Here is a 26,098-nt window from a genome sequence, read left to right as displayed (position 1 = left end):
TTTGAGTTATATTTCATTATTTAATCAAAGAGTTATTTTGATTATATACACTTGTGCATCTTTAGGTGGTGGTGGTGGAGGCGATCGAGTGGGGTCCATATTAAAATCTTAAGTATCAAAAACATAATAAAAAAGTAGTGGTAATATGGTTATTTAGATGTATTTAACAAACGAGAGTGAATGGTAACAACCAAATGGACCATAAATGCAACTTTTGGAAACCAAGAGGACTAATCACATAAAATTTGAAAAGTTTGGACTAAAACTATGGATTATCCTAAGCCACAAGAACCAAAAGTATAATTTACTCTTAGTTGAAAAGTCTGGTCAGGAATGGTGGATTTGTGTTATGGTGTATGAATGATGATGAAAAGGTAAAGGTAACGCTGACTTGTAATAGTTTATATGCCGACTCGCATTTGACCCCGTTATCATTAACAACTTACCATTTTGTTTTGAAAAAGTTTCACAATGGTCTTTTAAGTTTACCATTTTTCTCTGAACTATGAAACTTTTTTTCTCTAGGAAAAAATTTCACAAATGGTTCTTTTAGGTTTACTATTTTGTTTTTGTCTCTACAAAGCAAACTTTACATGTAAATGGTTCTTACCGTGAATATCCGTTAGATAGATCCGTTTAGTTGAAATAATTTTGGATAAAGATTATTCATGTCATTTTATGAAACTTGTTTAAAGAACGTTTATGAAATTTTACACAATGACAATTTGAAATATTACAATGTTAGTCTCTCATTTTTTTCTTTTTATATTTTCGACTCTTTTTTTAACTTTTTTTTTAATTCAAATTTCTTTTAAAAAATTTCCTTAATTTTTTCACATTTTCACAACTTTGTTATTATTTATTTTTTTAAAGTTAGGATTTTAAAAATTAGTTTTTAAAACATTGTTTTACATGAAATCTTTTTATGATATATTTATTTTTATAAAATATATTTATTTTACATAAACGGAATATAAGTCATAACATTCATATGATTAAATATTTTAGTATGTGTAGCAGTATAGTTAACTATTAGCTAACAAGCGTTTTTTAATTTTATTTTGAAAAGTTTATGTCTTTATTAAGGAATATATTTAAAATTTGATAAAACTAAATAATTTTTTAAAATTAAATATCAAAAGTTTATATCGAAATAATATAGAATTTACCGTACTTATATTATGAAACCAAAACCGAAACATATTTTTATCTTAAACTCAAAATCGTATACTTATATTTTTAAAATAAAATAGCAGCATATTATTATTTCTATAATAACGTATTTTTTTTAATAATAATACATCATATATTTTTTTATAAAAATAATAGTATTTGTATAAGATAAATGAAGATAAATCTTAAAAATTACATCATGCAAAATTAAAAAGTAATAAAATGATGTCTTTATACTTCAATTTTTTTAGATAAAAAATAGAAAACAAAAATATTTAATTATGTATTGTAGTTTGAATAATTTAAATAAGGTCTAGACAAAAAAAATTATATATTAAATAAAATATATTTGTATGATGATTAAAATTTATAAGTTTTAATTTTTTATTTATACTAATATTACATTTCATGTAAAAATAAATATATTTCATAAAAAAGTTTTATGTAAAACAATGTTGTAAAAACTAATTTCTAAAATTCTAACTTTAGAAAATATATATAATAACAAAGTTGTGAAAAAATTAAGGAAATTTTTTAAAAGAAATTTGAATTAAAAAAGTAAAAAAGATGGCCAAAAATGTAAAAAGAAAAAAATGAGAGACTAACATTATAATATTTTAAATGGTCCTTGTGTAAAATTTCATAAATGATCTTTAAACAAGTTTCACAAAATGATAGAAATAATCATTATCCATCTAACGGACATCCACAGTAAAAACAATTTGTGTGCAAAGTTTGCTCCATAAATACCAGAAAAAAAAAGTTTTATAAGTGACCAGTTCATAATGAAACGTGTAAATTACCCTAAACCATAGGGACCTTCCGAGTTAAAAAATTAAGTTAGGGACCAAACATGTAAATTACCTTAAACCATAGGGACCACTCGTGTAATTTACTCTAAACCTAAAGGAACATTTGTAAAAAAATTTATTTTGTTTATGATTTAGTCAGTGTATTGACTGTATATTCCCATCTCGCTATGCAAATAAGAAACCCAACTGCAATCGCTATTTATCTTCCCGCCTTTCATATCTCTCTCTCTCTCTCTCTCTCTCTCTCTCTCACACACACACACACACATAAGCATACACACGCTGAGGAAGACGCCGAACTGTAATCGGTGGAGGCCTTATAATGATAAAAGGAAATCACGTTATAGAGTCGTCTCTATGGACGATGTCGGGATTATTCAAGTTCTTCATCCTTCTATTCTTCTTATCGACGAGTCTTCGTGATATCGGATCCGCCGCTCAACTTTTGCCTAATGAAGAAGGTACAGTGTTCCTTTAATTTTTAATTGCTCTCCGTTCATAACATATCTGCTGTTGTTTTTGTGTTTGTTTTAGGAGAAATTAAATATCCTCCTACATTTTTTTCCTACTTATGCATGTAAAATGGTGACATGTGTCATATTTGAATAAGATTATCATTAATTTAGTACATTTGTCATCATTTCAAATGGGTAGGAGGATATTAATGAAGAAAAGCATGAGGATATTTAATTTCTCTTGTTTTAGTCACTACTCGCTAGATCATTGTTCTGAATGTTTGAACGAGCTGATACTTCTCTTGATTTTGACTTTGGAATTTGCGTTTCGAGAAAATTGATTTCGGTTTAAAGCTTTATTTGGATAGTCGATGATAATCGTTATGCTGTTACCCAGTTTCTCTTTTACCTTTTCCAAATAAACATCTGTTTTGGAGCTCAGCTACTTTTACAATGTTCATAATCAACTGCAAAAGGAAACTGTACGGAAATTGATTTCAGTGTAGAACTTTAACGGAGATAAAAACATTTACTCCAGAAGTTTACTAAAGTTTTGATCCGTTCATCGACCTTATTGAAAATACGTTGATCTCTCCAAGAAATTTGCCCAGGTTTGGACTTTATTATTATTCAAGTATGGAAATGACTACGTACAATAATAATAAGATAACCAAAATTTGAACTATTTGTTTATCTCTCAAGAAAAATCATCTATCATCGATGATCTAAGAACATTAGAAAATTTCAAACGTTAGAAAACTATAATACTTGTTATCTATGTTTGACTTCTTCAATATGTGATCACTGTTAAGGGTTTATTATTTTATTATTTTAATGAAAACAAATAATCCTCTTTCAATAATAGACTAATAGTAGTCCTTTTAATACACTTCTTAATACAAAAAATTACTTATTGATTATATTTCAAGCACATCTCAATATAGAATATCAATAAAAACTGCAATTATGATTATAATGTAGTAATAAAGTTATAAGTTAGAAAATTAATATTAATGATACGGTACCAAATCCATTTGTGATTGATAATTCAAAATATACAAGGTCATACTAAAGAGTTCATTTCAAGATTTTAAGCTGGATCCCTATTAAATTCAGCCTCCAAACTTATCACAGAGTCATGTAGTATATTTCACTACATGTCATGTCTGCTTGAGGATTCTGAATGCCCTTTCGATATCTTTTCTTGCGGATTCCTGTCCTTTTGTGAACAATTTTGCATTTTCATTTCGAGGAACCGAATATGTATTCATAAATGTAGAATAATCAGGGTATATCTCATCACAAAGGTACTAACCGTATTTGTACGAATGACCGTTAATGTGAACGACATATCAGGTGCTTTGCCGGTCTAAATATCGTTGAAAAGAGGAGACTCACCAAGAACATTAATGTCGTTGTTAGATCCCGCAACTCCAAAAAACAAATGTCATATCCACAAATCCTGAGATGCAACAACTTCTAGTATTATAGTTGGCCCACCTATATCACCTCACGTAAATTGACCGCGCCAGACATTTGGACATTTTTCCCAAGCTACATGCGTATAATCTAGACTACCAAGCATATCCGGAAATCCATGTCTCTCTTCATGAGCTAAATGTAATCTCTCAGTATCACGTGGAGTAGGTTTACGCAAATATTCTTTGTGAAAATCCTCATACATACATGCACAAAACCAATCTACACAATAAATTGCGGTCCTCTCGGATACTTTTAAGTACTCGTCGGCTGCATGAAATGCTATATCGTATCCCAAATACCTAAACACAGCCGCATATTTTTGTATACTAGAAAAACTCATTCTTCCTCTAGCATCGGGTTTTTGTTTAAAAAAATCATAACGGACCTCTAAAGCATTAGTAATACGTAAAAATATAGCCTTATTAGACGGAAACGACGTTCAAACGAGTCATCATTGTAAAGATAATTATCAGCAAAGTAATCACGTACCAATAAGTCGTGTGCGGCTTGGCGATTACGATTGACGACCACTCTTGAACGCACAACATTCGAACTTTCTTCATCATGAATGTGTTGCACAACGTTAAAGAAGGTTGAAATGAATTATCCGTCATAATCCGAGTCAAAATTCTTAAAGAAATCCATGTAATTTTGTTTTAGAGAATGAGAGTGTAAAATTTGACGAAAGATCATATGTATTGTGTTCAGGTAATGAGTTTGTAAAAATAATTAAAAAGTTAAAAAATTAAAATATATATACTAAAAAAATAAAAAAATTAAAATCTTCAAAAAAAACAACTGTTACCGTTGAACGGTCAAATTGGTCAGCCTCGTTCCAATTTGGTTGTGCACTATCGCCGTAGCCATCACGAATCGCCACAACCACAACTCACGGCGACACAACGACGACACACCGGGACGGTGTGCACGATCGTGGTTCGTGGCCACGTATACCACGGACTATCTCGTGCAATGTATATCATTTGGTCTTATGGATATAGTTAATAGCATAGATTCCATTACCATGTCAGCTTTGATGGGCTCCATTTATTTTGTTTTCTTTGTTCTTAATTTAAATATAGAACAAGTCAATAAGATATTACCCGACCTAACATTTTTATCATATTATTATGTGATTCCTTTATTACGTCTTTTTTCCTTAGTATTTTTATTTTCATCTATGAAATGGTTATCTCTATCTTACAAGAAAATCCTGACTTTTAATTCCTATATGTGAAGCATAGTTGGATGAGTTGCTTTAAAGGGCGTGTGTTTTACTCTTTCCTTTTCAGATAGTTTGACCATATCGCTTTTGCACAAGCTGGCTGCTATCATCTAGAAGCATTTAAGGCTAACCTTACTTGAAAACACCATTTGAATTTGAAGACTTAAATGAATATCAGAAAAAGGATTGACGGATGGAAGGCCAGGTTTCTCTCTTTTGGTAGTAAGCTCACTCTCTTAAAATCAGTCCTTTCCCTTATTCCTATACATACCTTGGCAGTGCGGTCTCCCCCGGATTTCTAAGATGAAAAGTGTTATGGCTAATTTATTATGGGATTCCAAACGCTGATTTTTTTAGAAACGGCAAATAATCATTAAAAAGCGCCTGTAGGAAGAAGGGGTGTTGCTATTTGCACCTAGAATTTGGGTCAAAACCACCCATTCTAAAAATCAAAACCACTCTTTTGCATTAAAACCCAAACTGAAATGACAAGTATTATTATTTATATTATTGTTATTGGAACGGTATAACGGAATCCCATCAAACAATCACTTAATCAAACATTAAATAATTTTAACAACTTTGCCCCTTCTATTTAAAACGTATTTTCAGTTTATATCTTTTTGTATTTTGAAAACTTATTTTCAATCCTTATTAGTCTAGTTTAATATATATCGATATTTCAACTTTTTTCTTTTATATATATATATATATATATATATATATATATATATATATATATATAAAAGGTTTAAAAAAACTCGTCATTGCTTCAAGGCTTGTACCTGCCGCCGAGCTTTGACCAAATGTCGCGTTAAGTCATATATGTATATAAAAATGAATAATAGTAGAATATATATATATATATATATATATATATATATATATATATATATATATATATATATATATATATATATATTATAATAAGTATGGTGTAATCGTCTATTTTTTAGACAAACAAGGTTCGTCGACCTGTTTTCCGCTTTGGCATGGCCCGCAAGACATCTCACATCATAGATCTATTGTTATCGTCTTCGTTTATAATGGTCATTACGTAAAAGTTGATTTACAAGAATCACATCCAATACCTATAGTTTTGTCACTTTGGTGTCACCATAGATCAGAACGTGCTGCTAGATGGGAAATATTGTATAATGCTCGACTTAATGCATATATTCCACCGAATACGCCACATAATAATTGTAATATTAATATAGTTGATGTCCGTGATAATTAATAAAATTAAAATATGACAGTGTTTGACAAAACGGTGGTAAATGAAAATGATAATTTTATTTATTATAGTTGTGAAAAAATATCATATTATGTTTTTTATTATTCGTTTAATTGTTCGTGATCGTTATTTATCGTTTAAGGTTAAATGAACTAATATGAACAAATCTATACTCATGTTCGTTAGGTACGTTGTCCGGTTGATATCACTAAAATTAAAACTTAAATAAAATTTTAAAGTTAGAAATATTATATGAAAATCCCTATAATAAAGTTGAGACATTGTACAAAATAAAATTGATTATGTAACTTAACGATGGAGACATCTATTGCATATCTTTATTATATGAATTAATTAATCAACATTTGTCACATCAAATTGGGTTAATACAAGTCAAAACCATTTTGACTTTTAAAGATGGTTTTAACCGGGTGCATATAGAATCCCCCAGGAAGAAGCTAGCAAGCGAAACTTGATGTGATGCTTGGCTGAATGGATGTCGTGTTATTTTTGTCAACCATGCATATATATATATATATATATATATATATATATATATATATATATATATATATATATATATATATATACACTAGTGGTATACCCGCGCAAAGCGACGGCGGAAAATAGTTTTTTTTCGGCGATATGTTTCTTTGACAAAAATGTTATGTTCCAAAAGAAAGTATGTGTTTAACACAATAGAATCCAACTTTGACGTATTTGTGACATGGTACATCAAATAATCGATAATAGTAAACCGTTCCATGCGGCACAAAATATAAATTATATAAGCCGTTCAAAAAATAATAATAGAGTTATATAAAAATAAATGAAATATTAAAATGCATAAAAACACATAACTAATTATACATTATTAATCGCACAATACTTCTTTATATACCATGTTGGTTGTATAGACTTAATCACCTTTGAAATTTTTGTTAGGCTTCACTAACACTTTTGTATTGCCACGTATGCTGATTTTATATCGTTATACTTTATTGGTAATGTTGATGGCATATAAAAGTGACTTGAACATTAATATCTTAATTCAAAGACATCTATTGGTGTTAAAATGTAACATTCGTTATATTTTTTATGTGACATTGGCTAAAATGTGTTGTTTTCTTGGTTTCTCTTCTTGGATAGTGACAAAGCTTCATGCTTTTTTTATTACAACACTGTGATTTGGAAAATCGAATTAATTAAAGCAATGGAAGTATAATATTTGCACAAAAATATTTAGAAGCCTGTGTAACTAACAGTGAATTCTTTGTATTATGAGCGAAAGGATTTTCTGAATGAACTATTATTTTTATCATTATCTATATCTGATAACTTTGAGCCTGAGGGTAGTATGGTCATTTGCCAAGTTAATTTATCCTAACCACTAGTATATAACCCGTGAGAACCACGATTATAAAATTAATTAAACTTTCATATTAAAAAATCAAAATTATTAATCAATTATTTTAAATAAATTATTACTTAAGATATATGTTTTTAGTTATATAAAATTATAATCGTTGATTTATATAAATACGTGAAGTTATATCACCTTATAATCTGTATTAATTTAATTATATTGTTTAATCATTAGTTATTAATTTAATATAATTTGAGTGAAAAATTTTAAAATTTGAAATTTAAAATAGAGAATCAATTAATAATTTAATGTAATTAGAGTGAAAATTTTAAAATTTGAAATTTGAAATTGATAATTAATAGGTTATCAAGTGGCATGATATGTAATATACAATATTAATGAAGAGTTCTAATAGTATGATACTTGACAATATGAGAATAAACCTATTCATTTATTAGAATAGGGATGTGTTTTTATTGATCCTCAAACACCATCTTTGTTGGACACAAAATGCATAAAACGATAGTTAGTCTAATGCTCTGTATAAAAATGAGGAACATTGTTTTATCAAGTTTGAACGGTCTAAATAGTAATAAAATGAATGTTATTTTCACTCATTTAATTTAGATAGTTAGAGAACTTATGCATCTTTAAAAAACACATCATTAACACTATATCTTTTTTTTTAACCCAAAATTTTATAGTTCAATATTTAAAAAACCAAAATATAAAAAAAATTAAAAAAATTAAAACTCCATTTTATGATTCATATATTATGACTCATTTTGGAAGTCAGAATAAACTAAAACTACAAATATAAATTAAAACTGTTAGTCACCTAATCAATTTAGTCATACTTTAAAATATAAGCACTTTTAGCACAAGTATTACACATAATCATCGTCATTGCTTATTTGAATATTTGAACTTCTTGCCGTCAAATGTATATATAATTTTAAGTATGATATCGAGTTTGATTTATTTTATAAGTTAATATATTTTCATAAAAAGTTCATTGAACTTACAAACCAAGTATATTTATAGATTGAACTGGCAAACCAAGTATAGATTAAACATATTACAAAACATATTTATAGAAATAAAGTCATAAACATTATCTGTGATCATGTCAATTCCCAGAAGAAATAGAAATGCCAGTCCATGTTTTTGTCTCAATTACATTCTTCTAACATTGAAGAAATAAGAACCTAAATTAATTAAGTTACATCAAAGAACTGAGAAAAAAAAAAAGACATGGCAATGAAACCTCGGCCACTCTGTCTAGAATCAAAGGCCAAGCAAGTTCCTAATCATAATTTTCAAAATTCGGGAAACATTAGGGTAAAACAAAATGAATTTTTAAATTTGTTGTCATATTTTGATTTACCTCATTGCATAATCTATAGAAGCCCATCTACCGATCCATGTTTATGACCGTGTAATCAATATTCATATGTTTTCTTACTATAAGATTATGGACCATGGAAGTCATGTGTTGTTTTTTGCCTTCTCGTCCAAACCCCGACAACTATTCATCAGTAGAGCTTCACATTTAAAAACTGAACTAATAGAGGAATAAAAACCAGTTTGTAGAAAGAGAATATACATACCAAAAGTAAACAGAGAAATCTAAAACAAAAGCAAAAATAATTCGTACAGTCCCGACAAAGAAACAAAAACCCGGAATTATGCCAAAAACCAACCCGGAAATGACATAGCATTTCCAAAATAGATTTAACCATTAAAGAGAAAGAGGAAGAAGCATACTTATGGCAAAAATTCACATTCTAGATTTAGGACCGAGGATTTGAACCTGCTGAAAAACACTTCTTTTAAGAGAAAATAACAAAAATATATAACATTTAGACGTGAAAACCATAAACACAACTCTTAAATCAGTATATGCCTGAAATCCATTTAGGATGAAGCATCATATAGAAAAAAGGGACTATCAACCTTAGCAATTTCCATGAAAGTAGGATGCTATCACAAACAAATACAAGAAAGTAGATTGCTATTTCTTGGATTAAAACCTAACCCAAATATGTCTATTTACTCACACACACACACAACTTCTTTCACAGGCAACAATGCAACACACAACCATTATTTCTGTCTAGTAAATTTTATAAAGTACAATGCCTAAAAAATAATGAAATTTAAATGATACAATACAAAGAAAGAAAAGTATGATGTTATATCCTATAATAAATAAAAAGTAAAGTATGAAAAATAATTGATTATTTCATTTAATTTCTAAAAACACCCAAAATCAATAACAAAAACTTTTTTAAACAAACGAACAAAACATAATATTTGATGGGATATACCAAATTATAGAATAGCCAAAATTGGGTAGCAACTTACTTTAGTTTATTCTTCTTATTATAGCATTGTACTTTGAAGGGTATACCAAATTATAGAATAGTCAAAATTGGGTAGATCTTACAAAATACAATGCTATAATCGATAGATCTTTCATGGTAGAGTCTTTGAATAAAAAACCTTGTGTTATGTACAATGCTATAATAGGAGGAAATGAAAATAGGATGCTATAATGAAAAAATAAACTAAAGTAAGTTTCTATTTCTTTGCATTTAGACCTTCATTTATATCCACAATAAGATTGTGCCTTTAAAAAATTATAAAGGAAATCAACTTAAAAGTCAAACAGGATCGTGTCTATGTTTTAAAAACTAGAACTTACTGGATGTCGGTTGTCAATTTTGCCAACAGGTCGAGACCCATGCTTTGTTTCTGCTTTTGCAAGATCTTTTTCGAGCTATATGGAATAATTTTCCTGCAAGAATACATAATAAACTGAGGAACTCATGCGAAAAGAATCAACTGTATAACCAATATTGCTGTAAATTAATTCTTGAAATCAAAAGGCCCCTAAATTTTCAGAAATAAACGAGTATGCATTCCGAAAGAAAACGGCGTTAGAAAAGAAAAAGAAAGAATTAATGCTATTAAAATCAAAAGTGATTCAAAAGGCGATCAACCTGATGCTTATAAGTTGATCAAACTTTTCATTCTCATTTGACTAATCATATTGAACAGGCTATAACAATAATTAAATAGTCAGAAAATTACACAATTAATGTACAGTGTATTAGAATAGAAACCGACCAAAATGTATGAAATGAGCCAACTCTTGTGTTGTAGAAGCAATCTGTCCAAGAACTGCATTCATCTTAAGTAGCAACAAAACAAGTTTAAGAATCAAATTTGAACATTAAAGTAAATAAAAGTAATTCTTGGAAAGCATATTAAAATCTTAAAATGTGAAAGGAATAATGCACCTTTAAGTTTCTTACTCTGCCCAAATATCTTGTTTTCAGATAACCATAATTAGGGTGTGTATATATATATATATATATATATATATATATATATATATATATATATATATATATATATATATATATATATATATATATATATATATGGCTGAAAAAAAACAACAAAGTGAAATCCAGAAACAAAAATCTGCACGGATGGAAGAAGATTAGGTTTTTAATTGGTTTGGGAGTGAGAGCCATGAAACTTATACCCTAAAATGGGTTTATGTAGGCATTAAAATAGAAATCGAATGCATTTTCACAAACACCTGGCCTAGTGTAGCAAATAGGTTCTTGCAAATCATTGTCACTTACAATTTTCCTCTATTGGCCACTTTAATTATCTTTATCCTAAAATCAAACAAAACAAAATACGATTGCCATCAGTCAAAAACAGGAATTGACGTGCGTAATAGAAAGAAGGTAAACAAACCTGATAGATTGAAACTAAAATAAAACATGGATGTAAAATGAAATCAAATTAGGAATTGAGAAAGCACGAACTAACCTTAAGTCCAATAAATTTTTGTTCTGTTTTCCCTCCCTATCGACATCGTCGTCTTGCTCGTTTCTCCAGTGAAGATCATCAGCAAAATTGCAACATAAATTTATCGACGGTGGAATCCAATAGGTTGACAGAAGAACATTTGCGTTCAGAACCCTGAAAAAAATTGAATACATCAATTGAGGCTAAGAACTTGAGAAACATAAATTCAAATATGCTTGAGAGAGAGAGAGAGGTGCAATCAACATAATAGTACCTGATGGGTGGGTGTCTTCGTTTCCAGCAGATCAGATCATTGTTTCCGGCGGACGGTGGTCGCTTAGGGTAGGATTTTTAGTAGAGATAAGGTTTAGAAAGAGAGGCGTATGGTTAGAAATCATACAGAAGAAAGATGAACAACAAAATAAATTAGTCGTGGTCTGGTAGTTGTAGCAGAAGGTCGATCTAGGTTTCCTGGATCAAGAGAGGTGGGAGAAGAACACCGACATGATGGTGAATGATCTGGCGGTGGGCTTTATAGTAGGGGAGAGCAACAAAGGGACGTAGACTTCAAATTTTGAAAATTGAATCAAACATACGAAATTTAAGGATATTTGCAGAAGCCTATTGGATCTACAATTCAAATTTTGAATGCACCTGGATACCTGGGAAGAAGTCAAGGAGATCAGATTTTAGGAGACTTATAAGGGTTCAAATGCTGATAAAAGGCTAAGTTATAAAATAATATTATTTTATTGATGATTGGTTGTACTGTAAGCTTAGAGACTTGAACGTCTTAAAAAAATATTATTATTATATTAAACTTATTTATAGAAATAATAAAATTTGTTTTATAAGATAGTAAAGATATATATATATATATATATATATATATATATATATATATATATATATATATATATATATATATATATATAGGTAAGTTCAATTGAGAAAATAAAAAAGGTTGAGAATGGGGGAATCATTCTCAGCCACTCATTTATTTTTGCCGCAAAAGCCTCCGTTGTACCAACGGAAATGGATAAGGAATACACATTTGTTTCCAACAAAACATGTTTCCTTAAACTATACTAATCATTACCTTAATATATATAAAACATAGTTTTTTTTGTTTTTTCAATTTTTAAAAAGCTATTTTTATCGAAAAATGATTTTAAATATACCAAATATCATGATTTTTTATTCTCTACGAATAGACATCCATATTGATATACTTTTAAGATAAAATATTTTTTTTTTTTATATTTTCAGCTATCGTTATTCATAAGTGAATAAAAATGTATCAGATTTTTGCTACAGTATATTCGTTGTTCACTTATGAATAAAAATATATAATTAATTTTTTTGTCAGTTTAAGTATTATTTATACTATTTATTCATATATGAATAACAAATTAACTGTAACAAAATTTTGATAAATGTTTTATTCATATATGAATATAAAATATGACGACAACTAATACACGTTTTATTCATATATAAATATAATATATGACGAAAGATGATGTAAAAAATATATTTTAAGTAAGAAAACTTTATTACGTGTCATATTCATATATGAACGATACTTAAATTATAAAAAAAGGTAAGCATACGTTTTATTCATAAGTGAAAATCTGATAGATTTTTATTCATTTATGAATAACGAGAGCTGAAACTCTAAAAAAAAAAAAATTTATTTTATTTTAAAACCATATCAATATGGATGTCTATTTATAGAGAATAAATAATTATGAATTTTGATATATTTAAAATAAATTTTCGATAAAAATAGCTTTTAAAAAAAAACAAAAAAAATATATATGTTTTTGTGTATATTAAGATAATGATTAGCATAGTTTAATGAAACATGTTTGGTTGGAAAACACATGTTTATCCGTTATCCATTTCCGACGGTACGCCTAAGTGTTTTGCGGCAAAATAAATGTGTAGCTGAGGATGATTCCCCCATTCTCAACCTTTTTTTTTCTCAATTGAACCCTCTTCTATATATATATATATATATATATATATATATATATATATATATATATATATATATATATATATATATATATATATATATATATATATATATTTGTTTTCCATCTGGTGAGTATAATTATAAGTGACATTATAATAACCTACTTCCACTTGCTTGATATAATTTCAATGTTGTTTATGATCTTGATCCATTCCTCTAAATATGTTACAAATAACAAGGACGACTATTCATTTCCACTGATCTACAAATCAATTAACTTATATACCTTTGAACATTTATTGACCTTCTACGTAGTTTGTGAACAATTCAACTTATTGTGAAAGTTTGACTACTATAAGCATGATTAAATAATAGATGCTAGTTGTCTTGTGAAAACTCATAAATATAGATAGGTTTTTAGGAGAAAATAATTATGGTAGTTTGTTATTCCCTTTTTTGTTTGTAACAGTTGAAGCTCTGGAAGCCATAGCCTCAAGGCTACAACATACTGGTTGGAATGTTTCTAGAGATTCATGCAGCAGAAGTCAAGGGCTAAATAGGACAATTACCACGAGAGCTAACGGGTTTGTTGACATTGGTACCAATATAACTTGCAACTGTAGCAACACTGTTTGCCACATAACAGCAATGTATGCATCTATCTTTCAATAACATATATTAATTATGTCACTAATCAATGTTTGGTGATATATTTTTATACTTGTATTAAATTGCAGCTAGTTAAAAGGAATGAACTTGACAGGAGTTTTACCTGAAGAATTTGCTAATCTCCCTTCTCTGCAAGAAATGTAATTAGGTGCACCATTATAATATATTCTCATTATTATTAAATCTAATATTAAACTCTGTTATGCCTTTGAAATTCATTTTGTGTAATATGATACATCTTCATGCAGAGATTTGTCTCGCAACTATATCAGTGGCCCTATTCCTGCAAGTTACGGTCAGCTTCGTCTTCGCATTTTGTAAGAGTTACTTTTTGTTTCAAATTTCCCATTTTGCGCTTGTGAATGTACTTTTGACACTGTATTTCCATAGGAGTTTTTTGGGGAACCGCATCAATGGGTCTATACCTGAAGCACTAGGTGATATGTCTACACTTGAGGAGTTGTAAGTAAAAATCCTTGCCTTTCATGTTCACCCTATGTGAGTGAGACCTTTTATAGAATTTACTATTTTGACCTTTAGGGTCATGTCAGACAATCTTCTTGGAGGACCACTTCCTCCACAACTTGGACGCTTGTCTCGCTTGAGAAGATTGTAAGATTATTTATTATATACTTCTTTTATAATGTTTATATATATTTTCGTGTAGTTAACAAGAAACTTTTTTTTATTGCAGCGTTGCTTCTGCAAATAACTTTACTGGAACTATACCGGATTCTTATGGCAGTCTGACTAATTTAGAAGATTTGTAAGTCATAGATATCTTCTATAAATTATACTTATTTTCATTAAGTACTCTATATAAATTGTTATATCTTAATTTTTTTTAAACATTTCTTGCAGTAGGATAGATGGGAGTACATTATCTGGGAGTATACCTGATTTTATCGGAAACTGGAGAAATCTCACAAGACTGTGAGTATTATTTTACCCTCTTTATTGTGATTAAAAATTTTAAAACTTTAATTATGTATAATTTATTTTGCAGTGATATGCAAGGAACCAACATGTCTGGACCCATTCCTTCTACAATATCTCTGCTGACAAACTTGAATTCATTGTGAGCACATTATTTTAATTTTATTGAATTTTCAGTCAATAATTTTATGGTAATAGACTTTATTAACATTGAACTTATTTCATATCAGGAGGATATCTGATTTGACTGGATCATCAAGTACTCCATTTCCTAATCTGGAGGCTATGACAAACATGGAGGATTTGTGAGTTGATTAAATAATTTGTGTGAAAGAAAATGAAAAAATTTAACATAATAAGTGTGTTATGATACTTACATATAATTTTGATGCAGGATTTTGAGAAATTGTTTGCTTATTGGCCCAATACCTAACTACATTAATGGACGATACGTCAATTTAAAAAACATGTAAGTCAGTTGCTAGTATTAATGTTAAGATTTTTATTTATTTATTTATTTTGTGACTTTGTGCTACAGTTTTATTAATTTAAATTTGTTGTCTGAATTAATTTTTTATTTGCAGAGACCTGAGCTTCAACCGGTTGGATGGTCCAGTACCTGAATTATTTCAATTTATAGACTTTGATGCCTTGTATGCAATTACAACTACATCATAAGATGTTATAATTTATTTCTTATTTTAATTTTGAGATTAAATTTGTTATTTTGAGATATAATATTATTGTCCATGGATGTAGGTTTCTGAATAACAACTTACTATCCGGAAACATTCCAGAGTGGATGTTTGTTCGCACAGACAAGATGTAAGTGATACCCCTTGATTATTATTATTATTATTATTATTATTATTATTATTATTATTATTATTATTATTATTATTAGGGAAAATTTTAGGAAATAGCATTGTACTTCACTCTTTTTACTAATATAGGCAATGTAATTTCATCATTTACCCATAATAGCAATATACTTACATTTACTGATTTACATACCCATAATAGCAATGTACTTACATTTTTACCGAAAAATAGCTATATGTAATTCATAATATACATTTTCTTTATACATAATGTGTAGCAAAAGGCAAGTATGTTGCTTATTTAGGTAAAAATAAAAGTACATTGGTATTATCTGCAATATATATATATATATATATATATATATATATATATACATTGCTATTATGGGCAAAATATAAAGTACATTGCCCATGTTGATAATGAAGAGCAAAATATGTTTCTATTCTCCTCAATTCTCCCTTATCATTATGCTATAAGTAAGTATGTTGGTATTATGTTGATGTTGTGGAGTTGGAGGTACAAGATCACCATTATGTTTATTGCAGTGACTTATCTTACAACAATTTTATAAATGCTCCACTGCACTCTTGTGGGTCATCTAGAGTGTGAGTTTTCCTATTCTACCCTTCCTTTACCATATCACAATATCATTACTTTCTATATTCACTAATTATATATATATATATATATATATATATATATATATATATATATATATATATATATATATATCTTTATTTATAACAGGAATTTGGTTTCAGCCTTGTCACCTTCAGCCCCTGCACCCAACAGGTATGTCCCCTGTCAACCCATTCACATAAAAAGCAGAGAATAGCAATGTACTTTGCTCTCGGTTTCAATAGAGGAAATGTACTTTATTTTTTACCCATAACAGAAACGTACTTACAAAACTTTACTGATAAAAGCAGTGTATTTTTGCCTATAATAGTGATGTAATTATGTTGCTATTACTAGTATATATGGATATTTTTGGTAAAAAGAGTAAGTGTGTTGGTATTATGGGTAAATAAATGCATGCATATTGCTATTATGGGTAAAAAAAATAAAGTACATTGCTTATATTGGTATAAAGAGTAAAGTAGATTGCTATTTTCCGCAATCTGGCACACATAAAACTTTTCAATTGTCTATAATGATGTTACCTAACATGTTTAATGAATCTTTTAGAGACAGTTGGTATTTAACAGACGAAATTAGTTGCAGCAGAAACCCCATCCGTAAGAAATTACTAAACTTATTTTGTAAATTATTATTATATTATATCAGTATCTAAATCTTGAAATGTATCTGAAATTCCAGATCATTCTTTGTTTATTAACTGTGGTGGAGCTAGAACAGTGTTTGAGGGAAACGAATATCAAATGGGATGTAAGCAACGAGCAATCTTATTTCTATACTGAATCGGATGGATGGGCTTATAGCGCTAACGGTGTTTTCATGGGCAACAGGACTGCCCCATTTGTTGGAACCAATACAAATGTGACAGGTGGCGAAATATACACATCAGCCCGCTTTTCTCCCACTTCACTTAGGTACTATGGATTATGTTTGAGGAAAGGGAGTTATAAAGTGAGGCTCCATTTCGCTGAAATCAGTTTCACAAATGATTCCACATTTTCAAGCCTTGGAAGACGCTATTTCGATATATCAATCCAAGTCGGTAAGAATTAATGATATTTAAGTCTATAATAGAATAACACTTCCCAATTTTATTTTATTTTATTGTATATAAATTTTAGTTTATGAATTTAATTTTGTTTTGTAGGGTGTTTTGCAACGGAAAGGCTTTAACATTATGGAAGAAGCTGGAGGTGTTGGAATTGGGATTTCTAGAGATTTTGATAATATTGTGGTTAACGGAAGCACGTTAGATATTCACTTGTACCGGGCTGGAAAGGGGACAACTGCCATTCCACAACGAGGTGTATATGGGCCTCTTTTATCTGCCATCGAAATAATACCTAGTAAGTAAGACTACTAGGTGTGGGCAACATGTTATCATATGTTACCACACCCAAAAGGTGTCATGTCAGCATCCTACTCATACATGGTGTTATAACACCCAAGGTGGAAATGGGCAACATCTAATAACATGTGATAACACCAATTATTTTCTATTTTTATTTTTATTTTTTTTTGATGTTTTTTTTTATATTTCGAATTTGTTTTTTTATTTATTTATATTTGAAAAGTAAAAAATAAAATTTTAATAAATCTTAAATTAAAAACAACATTAAAAAAATTACAACAAAACACAAAAACATTTAAAAACCTAAAAAAAAACAAAAAAACAAAAAAAAAGATGATAAAACCTACATTTTTTGCCCTAAAACTATTCATCTTCATCTTCGTGACCAACATAGATATAATCCGCCAAGTCTTCACGGAGTTGCTTGTGTTTTCGCTGATCTTGAATATCAACCACTCTATGTAAATATTCTGATGTCCCTGGTTGAAATTGCACATGTCTTGGTTCCGTAGGAGAATACGTTGCAATATTGTGTCCTTTATCTTCGACAACCATGTTATGCATTATGATACATGCATACATGATATATCGTAGAGTATCTAACTCATAAGGTCTCGCCGCATGTTCAACAATGTGCCATTTTGATTTCAAAACCCCAAAAGCACGTTCAACGTAAGGTCCTTACGTGCTCCTTCTTGTCATATCTTGAAATATTTGTCCCTTGGATCTATTGGGTGTCGAAACGCCTTCACAAACGTAGAATATTGTGGATATATTCCGTCTGTAAGGTAATACCCGAACTTATATTCATTTCCATTCACTGTGAAAGGAGCATCCGGGGCTTTTCCTGACAAAAGATCGTCAAATATCGGTGATTGATCGAGAATGTTGACGTCGTTGTTAGAACCCGCAACCCCGAAAAAAGCATGTCAAATCCATAAATCTTGTGAAGCAACAGCCTCTAATACCAATGAAGGCGCTCCATGATGACCGCTCGAATACTGGCCTTTCCACGCCACGGGGCAATTTCTCCATTTCCAGTGTGTGCAGTCAATGCTCCCAAGCATACCCGGAAAACCATGTCTTTCTTCATGTGCCGCATATAATTGTTGCATATCATGCAACGAAGGTTTGCGCAAGTATTGGTCACCGAAGGTTTCGACAACACCTCTTGCCAATAAATACAAACTTTCTCGTGCGGTCCTCTCAGACATTCTCATGTAATCGTCAATAGAATCGGGCGACTCCCCCATTGCCATAAGTTTAATTGCAGCAACACATTTTTGCAACCCTATGAAGCCTCGTTTGCCTCTAGCATCATATCTCATTTGGAAAAATTCATACCTAAATAAATATTAAACACGTAAAAATTATATCTCTATTTATTTAAAAGTGACATTTTATAAATTATAAAAGTTGAAACAAACGATACCTTGCTTCCATAGCGTTGGCTATCCTTTCAAAAAAAAAATTCGCAAATGAAATCTTCTTTTGAAATCGCTTGGTTGGTAGACACAATTTTCCGCAAAGTAATCGTTAACTAGTCGTCTATGCCCTTCCTCGCGATCTCTATTTAACGCCGCACGACGCGTGAGTAATGGAGCTGGATCTAGCTGTACTAGGCTGCCTGTATAATACTGGTACATCATACTCACGAACAAATCATCTTCGTCGTTATCATCGTTGTACGGATGGGCCGGATCAAATTCATCTATATTTTGGTTTTGAAATATTGAAAGAAATATGTAGAGAATTTTGTAGGTAAAAATGAAAGAAATATGATTTGATATAGTATATATATATATAAAAGTTGATTTTTTTATGTTACCGTTTCAAACGGTCAAAATTATGTCGAAAAAAAGAGAAAATCACCCGTTATCACCCGTTGTCACCATAACGCGCCGTGGCGTAACGCGCCTTAACGCGACCCTGGGGCGGTGTTCCCCGCCATGGCGCCGTTAAGGGCGTATGCCACGTAAGATAACGCCTCATGCGCGTTGCCCACACCCGTTCGTCTAATACTACCATCTTTCTACTACCCAAAAAGATGATTGACCGGACTGGACTCAACTACGGCTGCATTTGCTACATGGGAAAAAACTTAAGGGGACATGACGTGATTGATTGGACTGGACTCAATAAGCTTTCTAGGGCTTTTCAATGATGAAAATGAAAAAAAAAATTACAATTATACAAGAACACATATAACATACTTATTCTCCCTTGTTGCAGACTACGACATCAACACAGGTGGACTTTCTGCTGGAGCTATTGCTGGAATTGTGATTGGCTCATGTGGACTAGTATTAGCTCTACTTTGGTGGAGAGGTTATATACGAGGAGACAAAGAAGATAAAGGCAAGAAACAATATCTAAAAAAATATGTGTATAAGATTTTAAACAATTCTAACTGGTTTTAGTATTCAACAACAGAGCTTCGAGCGCTTGAATTACAAACGGGGTATTTCAGCCTGCGACAAATTAAATCCGCTACTCATAACTTTGATCCTACAAACAAGATCGGTGAAGGAGGATTTGGACCAGTTTATAAGGTAGGTTTCAGATGTGGCCTCTTATTTGGGCAAATTGCAGAAAATAGTAACATTCCATTTTTATATTTATTTATATTAAAGTTTATGCGTTTTGTTGAATCACAGGGCGTACTCTCGGATGGTTCCGAGATTGCTGTTAAACAACTTTCAGCAAGATCAAAGCAAGGAAACCGTGAATTTGTGACTGAAATAGGAATGATATCCGCTTTACAACATCCAAATCTTGTGAAGCTTTATGGTTGTTGTATCGAAGGAAAAGAGTTGTTGCTTGTATACGAATACCTCATCAACAACAGTCTCGCACGTGCCCTTTTTGGTAAATAACTAAATACTTTTAATATTTTTCACTATCCATCATGCAGTTTCCTAGTTTTAAAAATTGTGATTTTTAATAGGTCAAGAGGATCAGAAGCTTCATTTGAACTGGTCAGCAAGAAAGAAGATATGTATGGGAATCGCAAAGGGATTAGCATATTTACAAGAAGAGTCAAGATTGAAAATAGTTCATAGAGACATAAAAGCCACAAATGTGCTTCTTGACAAGGATCTTAATGCAAAAATATCAGATTTTGGTTTGGCAAAACTTGATGAAGAAGAGAATACTCATATCAGCACACGAATTGCTGGAACGATGTAAGCATATTGTTTTAGAGTAAATTACATTTTTGGTCCCTGAGTATAGTTGATTTATTGCATTTTTTGTCCCAAAAATATAGCTATTTTTTCTAGGAACAGGGACCAAAAACATCATAAGAACAATTTTTGCAAGAGAACTTTTTGGGACCAAAATTGCAGAAAATATCCATACTCCGGGACCAGAAATGTAATTTTTATACTTTTTAATGATGTAACTTCATTAAAAATCTGACATATTTTTATGGTGTAAATTTATAGAGGTTATATGGCTCCAGAATATGCAATGAGAGGATACTCAACAGATAAAGCGGATGTCTACAGCTTTGGAGTTGTGGCTTTGGAGATTGTGAGCGGGAAAAGCAATACAAATTATAGGCCAAAGGAGGAGTTTGTCTACCTTCTCGACTGGGTAACTTCAATTTTTTTTTTAAATAATAATTTGCAGGAAAATACTTTTGTCTTTTTTATTGATGTGGGAAATATAATCTAATTTTTACCCACAAATAGCAATGTATTTACGATTTTCTACCAAAAACAACTATTCTTAACATGGAGAACCAGTAAGCGATTACCATTTGAATATTTTTCAACTTTTGCTTATGTGGAAGTATTTGATTTGGCAATTGCTTGAGTTAAATTGGTAAACGTGAATTGTATATCTTCTCAGAATGTCACGATTACATAAGTATTAATAATAGATATATTTACACTATGATCCCTCTAGAATATAAACATGTAATTAATGCCTAATATATATAACATTTGTCTAATATTCCCCCGCAAGCTAAGGTCGGGGAGCGACTCTTAGCTTGGACCGCAAGAACTGAAAACGTTGAGAAGGCAGTGGTTTAGTGAACACATCTGCAATCTGGTCATCTGTTTTGATGAACTGCACCAGGAGTTGTTTTTGAGCAACCTTTTCTCTAACAAAATGAAAGTCAACTTCAACATGTTTGGTACGAGCATGAAAGACAGGATTAGCAGATAGGTATGTAGCACCAAGATTATCACACCATAGAACTGGAACAGTACGAGTAGAAAATCGTAGTTCCTGTAGAAGAGTTTGAAGCCATGTGAGTTCAGCAACTGTATCGGCTAAGGCTTTGTACTCGGATTCTGTTGATGATCGCGAGATAGTCTTTTGTTGAGAGGGTTTAGGATTAGGACGCAAATTAGAGGGACGAGGACGAGGTAGAGAGGAGGAACTGTCGGGTTGGGAGGTAGAATGTGCTAGTTGAGATGTGGTGTTTTCTGGTTGAGAGGTGGTGGTAGTTTTAGGGCGTCGAGCAAAGGTATAAAGGAGAGGCGGAAGAGGAGGTTCATGTGGAGATATAGGGGAAGAAGATGATGCGGGAGATGGTGTAGGTGATGTAGGAGGTGTAGGGGATGTATTGAAAGGAGATGGTGTAGGTGATATAGGAGGTGGAGGGGATGTATTGGAAGGAGATGGTGTAGGTGACGTAGGAGGTGTAGGGGATGTATTGGAAGGAGTTGATATGTCAGGTACAGGTACAGGATTAGGATAAGAGGATGTATAAGGATCAAAGGAAGATGTGGGTGGAGATGATGGGCTGATTTGGTAAGGGAATAATTGTTCATGAAAACGAACATGACGAGCGATATAAAGGCGTTCGGAAAGAGGGTCAAAGCACCGATAACCATGGTGGGAGGTGCTATATCCAAGAAAAATGCACGGAAGAGATCTGAAATCCATTTTATGCTTGTTATACGGACGGAGATGTGGATAACATCGACAACCAAACACACGAAGAAAGGAAAAATCAGGTTTGTGTTTGAAAACATGTTCGAAAGGTGAGATATTGGAGTTGGTTCTAGAAGGCATACGATTTATGAGATAGACGGCTGTGTCAAAAGCATAATGCCAAAACCGTTGTGGAACACCGGATTGAGCAAGAAGAGTGAGGCCGGTTTCGACCACATGACGGTGACGACGCTCAACAACGCCATTCTGTTCACTGGTGTGAGGACAAGACAAGCGATGAGTAATGCCGAGAGATGAGAAAAACTTAGAGAGGTTTCGAAATTCACCTCCCCAATCAGTTTGAACATATTTTAGTTTGGTTTGAAATTGTCGTTCTACTGTAAGAAGAAACTGTTGGAAAGTACTAAAGACATCAGATTTGGATTTTAAGGGAAAAATCCACATAAAACTAGAAAAATGATCAACACATAGTAAGAAATATCGATGGTCTTCAAAAGAAGTAACAGGGGCTGGTCCCCAAACATCACAAAAGAGTAAATCTAAAATATGAGAACTTTTATAAGTAGAAGATGATAGATGAAGTTTTGAAGATTTTCCAATAGAACAAGAATCACAAGGTGAATTGACAAAATTGTTTGATAAAGGTAAACTATATCTAGAAATCATTGACTTCAACAGCTACGGATGGGGATGTCCAAGTCGTTGATGCCAAGTGACGGAAGAAGCACGAGTAGCGGAGAAAGCAACTTTAGACGAGGTAGACTGCAACTGCGGAAGGTGGAAGGAGTAAAGGCCGCCACTACTTGGACCCATGAGGAGGGTAGTGTGAGTATTCTCGTCCTTCACAGCAAAAAAGGAAGTGTGAAATTCAAAATAAACATTATTATCATCGCAGAATTTTTGAACAGAAAGAAGGTTTTGTTTGATTTCTGGAACATGAAGAATTTGTGAGAGATGAAAAGTTTTATTAGGAGAATAGAGTTTAGAGGAGCCAATATGGAGAATGGGTAAACCTTTACCGTTGCCAACATGTAAGTTGTCATGGCCATGGTATGCCTCGGAGTGATCAAAGCTCGAGAGATCGGATGCAACATGATGACTAGACCCAGTATCAGTGACCCAGGTAGAGGAGGCCCGGGATCGATAATCTGCAAAATTAGCGGATGGTTGTTGTTGTCTCACACGTATGGTGGAGGGATCTCGATTAGGGCATTGAGACGGAACATGCCCAATACCGCACCTGTTACATGTACCATACACAGTATTTTGATTAGATGCCCAACTAAATTGGTTTCTATTACCTCCTCCTTGTGGACGATTGTTGTAGCTGCCACGCCCACGGTTGTTTGTTGATCGGCTGTTGCGATTGTTTCCTGATCGATTTTTGTAAAAAGCTTGAGCTGATGTTGAATTAGTTGGCTGAAGCTGTAACCCCAGCTGTTGTGCAAGCTTTTGAACAGCTTGGATTGCTTCATCTTGTGATAGAGACGAACCAGCAGCCATGGAACCGGGCTGTCTAGTGGTGGTTGTGAACGCTTGGGCTGGTGGCATCACTGTGGAGGTCTTTGTAATCATGTAGTCATGGTCGGACAGTAGACCATGAAGTTCAGCAAAGGCTGTTGGAGACTGTCTTGCTAAAAGGGTAGATTTCAAGCCATTGTATTCTTCTCTTAAGCCAGAGATAACCAGCATGACAAGGTCCTTTTCTTTAACTGGTTCGCCAATATTAGCAAGAGCATTAGAATACTCTTGTGCACGGGTTAAGTAAGCAGATGAGGACTCATCTTCTTTCATTGTGATTTTCAGAAGTTGGGTTTTAAGAGTATATTCACGAGAAGAAGTATGAGGAGCATAAGCACTTTCTAAAGACAGCCAAAGATCACGTGATGTATTACCTTGAACATGCTGAAAAGACGTCTCAGAGATGGTGGACAGAATAAGCATTCGAACATGCGCATCATTAGAGACCCATGTATTGTAACAAGGGTTAGTAGTAGATGTGGATGTGGTCATGGTGTCGCCTTCTTTTCCTGTAGGGGTGGTGGACACGATGGTGGCTGGTGGGCACTGTATGGTGCCATCAACATACCCGAACAGGTTGTTTGTAACCAGAAAGGGCTGTAACATAGTTTTCCAGTAGCCATAGTTGTTTGGGGACAAAGTAAAGGCAAATTTATGAGAGTTGTGGGCTGTTTTCTCTGCAGTAGTGAATGCTGTGAGAGGCGCCATTGTATTGGCTAATGTCAATGTGTACTGATCGACAAGAGAAAAGAGGAAGAAAGAGTAGAAACAGGTGCAGGTTGATGTGGATGATTGTAGCTGTCTAGTGCGGTTGATGATCTTGAGGGCTGCTGTGGCGCCAATTTTAGGGTTAGGGAATAGCGGCTCTGATACCAAGTTAAATTGGTAAAACGTGAATTGTATATCTTCTCAGAATGTCACGATTACATAAATATTAATAATAGATATATTTACACTATGATCCCTCTAGAATATAAACATGTAATTAATGCCTAATATATATAACATTTGTCTAATAGCTTGCTACATCATCATTGGCTGCATGCCAAATAAGTAAAAGAGTAAATTAAAATTTTGGTCTCGGAGTTTAGCTCATTTTTTTCGGTTTAGTACCTAAACTTTCTTCTTCTTTTTTTTTCTTAAGTTTTGGTCCTTACTTGAGGTTTTCCATTGGTCCCTTCTCCAAGTAAAATGACTATATTGCCCTCCCTGCTGTTTCCCTTCCCTTTCTTGTTAAGGCGCGAATTGATTAACAGACTTTTATGGGTGATCAGGCATATGTGCTACAAGAGCAAGGGAGTCTATTGGAACTAGTGGACCCAAGTCTTGGCAAATACTCAAAAGAAGAGGCAATGAGGATGTTGAATATAGCTCTCTAATGCACAAATCCATCTCCCACACTTCGCCCACCAATGTCATCAGTTGTCAAAATGTTGGATGGGAAATTACCACTTCTGCCCCCAGTGGTGAAACGAGAGGTGGAGAATCCTGACTTGAGGTTTAAAGCTTTTGACATGTTGTTACATGACAATGAACCACAAGTCTCAACTCACTTAGCAGATAGTCAAGGCCTCAGAAGCATCTCTACTCATCGTCCGTGGATGGATACATCTTTGTATAAGGATGAGTCACATGAGATGAAGCTTCTTCCGGATCTTTATGATGTTGATATGTGAATCTGTAAGGT

The 26,098-nt window shown here is 32.0% G+C and overlaps 1 pseudogene across 1 annotated transcript; it reads left to right on the top strand.

Annotated features, from left to right (window-relative positions):
- The first annotated feature begins 2,174 nt into the window (after window positions 1-2,174).
- Window positions 2,175-26,098, top strand: LOC145124269 (putative LRR receptor-like serine/threonine-protein kinase At1g53440; annotated as a pseudogene). The gene is made up of 24 exons (XR_013715563.1): window positions 2,175-2,446; window positions 14,032-14,212; window positions 14,300-14,371; window positions 14,480-14,548; window positions 14,622-14,693; window positions 14,772-14,843; window positions 14,926-14,997; window positions 15,093-15,164; window positions 15,238-15,309; window positions 15,398-15,472; window positions 15,562-15,636; window positions 15,752-15,820; window positions 15,927-15,992; window positions 16,535-16,594; window positions 16,737-16,781; window positions 17,178-17,227; window positions 17,310-17,666; window positions 17,776-17,974; window positions 20,212-20,337; window positions 20,413-20,531; window positions 20,637-20,847; window positions 20,927-21,164; window positions 21,426-21,576; window positions 25,686-26,098. The product of XR_013715563.1 is annotated as a putative LRR receptor-like serine/threonine-protein kinase At1g53440 (transcript).

This window comes from Lactuca virosa, chromosome 7 (genome assembly GCF_052849685.1).
Source record: "Lactuca virosa cultivar CGN04683 chromosome 7, Lactuca_virosa_CGN04683_v6, whole genome shotgun sequence".
Lineage (NCBI taxonomy): Eukaryota > Viridiplantae > Streptophyta > Magnoliopsida > Asterales > Asteraceae > Lactuca > Lactuca virosa.
Note: the sequence above shows the minus strand (reverse complement) of the source record. Positions and strands in the feature narration are given on the sequence as shown.